Source organism: Aptenodytes patagonicus, chromosome 1 (genome assembly GCF_965638725.1).
Source record: "Aptenodytes patagonicus chromosome 1, bAptPat1.pri.cur, whole genome shotgun sequence".
In the NCBI taxonomy this organism is placed as follows: Eukaryota; Metazoa; Chordata; class Aves; order Sphenisciformes; family Spheniscidae; genus Aptenodytes; species Aptenodytes patagonicus.
Window position 1 is genome coordinate 94,309,948 of NC_134949.1, and position 6,000 is coordinate 94,315,947.

Genomic DNA, 6,000 nt, shown 5'->3' on the forward strand with positions numbered 1-6,000 from the left:
AAGTCAATATATTCTTCATTAGAAATAAGGCCAAGTTCCCAGGCAAATTTAAATGCACCTCCACTGGTGTCACCTGCCCTTTCTCCAAGACAATCCCTCCAGTGCCAGCATGGTCCCCCAGGCCTGTATCAGGTAATGTGGAAGGCAGGATGTATTTTCTGCCAGGGTGTAGGAGAGAGTCAGAGCTGCTATGTTCAAGATTCAGAAAGAGAGACCTGCTTCAGCAAGGTAGAGTCACCCTCAATCAGGCTCACAGCACTTGGAAACTGTTTGAATAGGAGAGAGCGCAGCAGCTGCCAGTATGCCCAGGAGGGAGAGGCCGGCTTCGCCTCCAGTGAGGCACCTCCAGGAAAGACTGCGGCTGTCCAGTGGCTTTGGTTTGTGGAAATGGTTTCTTCCCATGAAGATGCAAACACCTATATAGCAAATTTAAAAATGACAAGTTTCCATTAATTTCTCTTAGGGCTTGTTTTTGTTTTGTTTTTTGGATTGTTTCCCCCCCTCCAAACCCTGGAGGTGTTCTACAGAGGCCCTGATGAATATCACTGCTCCACTGGTAGGTACCACAGCAGTAATGGAGAAACTTCTTTTTGTTTGTTTAGGGTTTTTTTGCCCCTAGGGAAGAAGGGAGTGCCAGTCATTGTCATTGCTGGCCATCCTTACAGCCCCCCAACACACCTCCTTTGCTTGCCTTCCACAAAGCCATGGAAACATTTCCTTATTCTCTGCTTGTGGTTTCCACAGACTGAAGATAAAATCTGAGCAAATCAAGAATGAGGAAAGAATAAAATTGCAACAATAATACTAAGAGAGAGAGCAGTACTTACAATCTTCAAACCCTCTATCCAAGCATCTTAAGGCATTTCACATAGCCCTGATGCCCTGGTCTTGTGTGGTAAATGCTATTGGCCTTTTCAAAGCAAGGGCCACTAAGCCAGAAAGTGAAATACAGTCTCCTGACACCCATCTGTGTTTTACACCTGATTACATCTGTGTTTGATTACTGTGGGAAAAATTTTGCCATACTCCATTCTGCATGTTAACACTGAGATAATTAAGCATTCCAGAACAGGGACACTTCTATGAGAAATCTCATTTCCAAACTGTTTACAATTATTGTCCTTAAATTAGCTCTTATATATTTCTCAGTGTTAAAAGCATAAAGTGTTTGGGGTTGTTGGGTTTGGGTTTTGTTTTTTTAACTTCCAGGTAGGGTGATGTACTTTATTTTTAAATATGAGTTAAAACACATATTCCATTCATCAGCTGTTATCATTCATCCATTTTGGTCATAAAACCAGATAGTTTTGCTTTCTGGTTCTTGTGAGTTAGCAAAGTCTCTGTGCCTTTTGGGAAGATGGTGTGACACAGGGCAATAACAGTAATTTAAATTTATTCAGTGGAATTCAAGAATGAAAAATCCTTATTCAAACCTTCTCTTGAAATAAAGAGAGCAAAGCTTGCCCTTCAGCAAGCCCTTTTAGAACATATAGGAGAACATGTAACTTTGACCCCATTCTGAAGTTCTTATTCAGAAGTAATACAGCCTGAGCATCAGAGCACATGAAGGAGTGTCAAACTTCCTTTACCTTTCATTCCTATAGAAGTTGTCATAGTTCTGTCAGTGAGAGACCTTGGGACCATCCCATTGATTCAGCAGACTAGAGAAGCTTCACACGAGGATCTACACCGGGTTAGACAACATGATCTGCCTCTTTCTCCCTCCATTTCTGCCTTCCATAAAACGAAAATACTTCCACTTTGTAAAGAGCTTTGAAAGTTACAGAAGAAAAAGCAGACTGAAATGCAGTGAACCATCATCCAGATCACTTACCAGTATATAGACTCAAGGATGCCAAGATCCAATGCCCAAGGCAATGCCTCCTGAAGGGATTTATCTTTCAATCTTATTTGAAGAAATTAATTGTCCAATATTTTGCATTCATACCAGCTAAAGACAACTAAAACCAACACTGAAACCTGAGCAGCCCCAGTGAATCAGTGGCTTTAATTCTCATTATATTCTGAATGGCGGGGCCCAGCTGGGAAAGGCAATCAGCTAACTTCTCACCAGCTGGCAACAATCAAGAACTAAGTGCATGGAGTGAGTGAGTGCTTCACTTCAGACACTTGAATGAAGTAATGTTTTACAGTGCTAATGTAAATACAGTTCAATGGAGAGGATGCTGGCAGGAAGCCACAGTAAGGACATAAACTCATGGTGCTGGAAGACCAGCTTGGCTTGGCCTGCTGAAGTAGTTCACAAAGCAATCCAGCATCTCATATAAATAAACTTTTTACCCAGGTAGTAAACCAAGAGAAAGGCTGGATTTTCTATCAGATGTCATGATTTAACAGATGGTTCTATTTCCTCCACAACTCACCCTTGTCCTGAAAAAGAACAAGTAAAATGAAAGAGGTTCTCAGATATGTCTGAGTTATTTCAGCTACCCAGTTCAGTAGAATGGTGCACAAAGCAAATGAGAAGCTACTCTGTTCTTGCTCATTCTCACTTGCATCACTCAAGATGTTAATTGATACTGTCCCAAACTAGGATATTTGGGCTGTGAATATGTATCTTCAGTGGCTCCTCCAAAGAGGAGAAGCTCTCAAAATGTTCCTCCAAAGAGGAGCCATAGAATCTTCTTGGATTATTATTTATTGGCATTCTGTAGCCTTCCCATTTGCCTCTTGCAAGCTCCTTATAAACACTAAGTCTTATGAATGCTTGGGAATCCCTCTAGCACCTGGTTCGACTGACACAAGAAGAACACTGGAGGTGGATGATGTCTGTAGGCATTTGTTCTCACTGGTATCTGCAAATAGTCTGATGAAGGCAGTCTGAACCCAGTGAAAACACCACAGAAGGGTTTCACTTTTTTGCTCCTGGTAAATCAAGTAGCTTCTTCCATCATCAGTAATGAATTATGCCACCGATTCAGTGTTGACTCAATGAAGGCCCTCACTTTACCTCACTGCTTACAGGCTGCTATTGAACCCTGCCAGTTTCAAGAGGTGTAGGGCTATCCCTTGCAGGCTTTCCTTTTCCTTCTTCAATACCTGGTTCTGTCAGCTTGAACCTGTGCGGTGGCTGCTCACAAGTAGCTACTACATTTTTGCTCCCTCCCCTGAACAGTTCTGCTCATGTTGATATTTTGGGGCATTTTTTTTATGGTTAGCTTTGTTCCCTCACAGTCTTTCAAATAAGCTGGAATCACATGTTCCTCAAACCACCCTGCCTTTAATTAGAGAATCACTATGTCTGAAGAGCTATCTGTGGCCACCAAGGCTGCATATTGTAACATAATGTACCTACAAATTCCTTCTTCCTGTTTTGGTTTTGGGGACAAAACAAAATTCTCTCCTCTCTCAAATCATCTGAGATCACAGAGCTCCATAGACATTGCCAGCACCCACCCCAGTATCTTACATATATCACAGCATCCCCTGGGGGAAAGTGTTCCCTCAGACAGCTGTCTGCGCAATGTTCAGAAACTAAGGAAAACATAACAAGCTGTTGCTGTACAGAGGACACCAGCAATGCAGCATGCCATGCCTGCTCTGCAGGATGACACCTGGGATGTTTGAGCTCCAGAGTAGGGCTTTGGGCACAGGGTCTCTGCTTACATCTGGAATTCACATAGTGCAGTACACAGCCCTTGTCCTCACCACTGACTCTAATCCTTCTCTTGACCTATATAATCTCCATAAGCATCAATGCAGACTCCAAGGTGTGATTCAGTACGGGCGCTTTTACCCCTAATATGATCCTATGTCCCCAGTGTGATTTTTGAGAGTCTGCATTTGACTGAAAAAGCAGGACTGAGTTTTACATAAGGAAGAATATCATGAATTACTAGCAACTTTGGATACCTGATTAGAGATGCCATCACAAGGGGCCTGGCTTTCCAGAAAGTACTAGATTCCCAGTTTTACCAGTCAAACATCTTCGATAATACATTTCGATAATACATTACTGTACATGAGAGTACAGTAAATGAATGAGGCAAACATACCCAAGGCATTTCTGCAGTTTGCAGACCCGGTCCAAACAAATGGGAGTTCTTTCTGAAGTCAATTGCTTAGGCCAGCTCTCCAGCATGCTCCTTCTCCTCTTCCTCATCAGAACTTCTAATCTGCTAACAGCTGGGACTCAAACTCTGGCCTTGAAGGTCAGGCTTCTCACATCTGGGACTGTTGTTGCCATCTCAGACATGTCATGCTGACAGTGGGTGCTGCAGGCGGTGATTTAAGATGTGGCCATTGCAGAAGTGGAACTGAAATGGGCAAGAAAAGTAATTTACTGACTGGTCATGTACAAACACACCCAAAGAAGGCTGTTTACATCCACATCTTCTTAAATAAAGAAGCTACTTACTCTTCTGATTTAAAATGAAGACAGTGGACATTTTATTTTTAAATATCACAAAAGTAGAAGCAGCAGCAGCAAGTTTAAACTCCAGTCTCCCAGCCAGGGGAGGGGGAGAGAGAGAGGGAGAAGGGGGTCATATCCCATGGAAGAAAGGGAGAGCTGCCGACATATTCAGAAACAGTGGCATGTGTGGAGAGTTAGAACACTAGTGCATATAGAGCTACTTTTAAAACCAGAGGAAGAGGAAAACTTTCCCAGCCATGGCCAAGGTAGAAGGGAAGGTGCTGAGGAGGGAAGGTTTAGTGGTGAGCTGCAATTTGTATCCTCCATCCTGCCATCAACTGCCAGTCCATCAGCCAGTGCGTTTATGCTGTGGTAGGCAAGGCCATGCTCTCTCAGGCCACTTTGCCTGGGTGCGCCTAGAAGTTGCCGCCTAGCTTTGAAGCCTGCCTTCTTCTCTCCCTACTGCTTTCCTAGTGTGATCTTGGATCTTCATTCTTTTTTGGTTTTCCTTTTCTATACACAGCTGCCTGCCAGGCTTGCTAAACTCTAAAAACAATCCCTGACATCAGGGCTGCAGGGTCATTGCTGTCCATCCAACATGCTCAGTAAATGGGAGTAGGACACTTTTGGGTTTTTCAACAGGCAAACCCACAGCTAATGCTGTAGCATTCTATGGGATGGAAAAACTGCATGAATGGGAATCCTATCTTTTGTGGCTAAGGACAGGAAAGGCAGAAATACACAGATGAGGTGATGAGAGGCCCACTAGTAGCAGCAACAGAAAAAATACATTTTTAAAAATGAATCATACGTTCAGGGGTTCAAAATATGCAGTGTCCTAAGACTGGCTGCTTTTAACAAGACACTATGGGCATTTATAGGCCATGCATTTTAGAATTAAAATGATAGAACTTGTGTCGTATCCTTAGGAAGCTTTTCAAGGTAATACACAAGAATGCAGGATCATCCAAATGTTTGTTCATGTACTTTTCCCCCCTTCTGCATAGTCCATTGTTTCATTGACTAGAAGAGCTGATAAGAGATAAACCCACTTTCAAGAACAGCAGGTCTGAGCCCATGTCCTTTGCAGACAGAAAGGGAAGGGGAGCTGACGTTGTTGAAGTCTATTCCCAATAGAAGGAGTAACAGATCAAGCCACTGAAATTTCCTACACCTTTGTTTCTGTGGCTAACATAAAAGGCTGTCATGAGGCATAGGCTGTATTTCAAAAGTGCCTTGCAGAGGCTTGGATATTGCTAAATGACAGCCTTCAGTTCTAGGATCTCAAACAGGAAATAATAGATATAGACAACATTATCCTCTAAGATAGGCCACAATGTGTGAAACGGGAAAACAAATAGCATTGCCATAACAGCTCCTTTGTGAATGGCGCGACAGGGACTGGGGCTTGTATTTATATGAGTCTGTACAGATCCACATATAAACACTGGCCTGAGATGGGTCAGTGAATGTACTAAATGAAGGCACCATGGCATTGTTCTGCATTATCCCACTTGATTCTAATAAAAACACTTAGCAATGCCTAGCCACATGTATTTCTGACCTGCTAGATAGCGTGTTATTACACTTGCTTCCTGGAATAACAGAAAGGAAACTTACCTTCT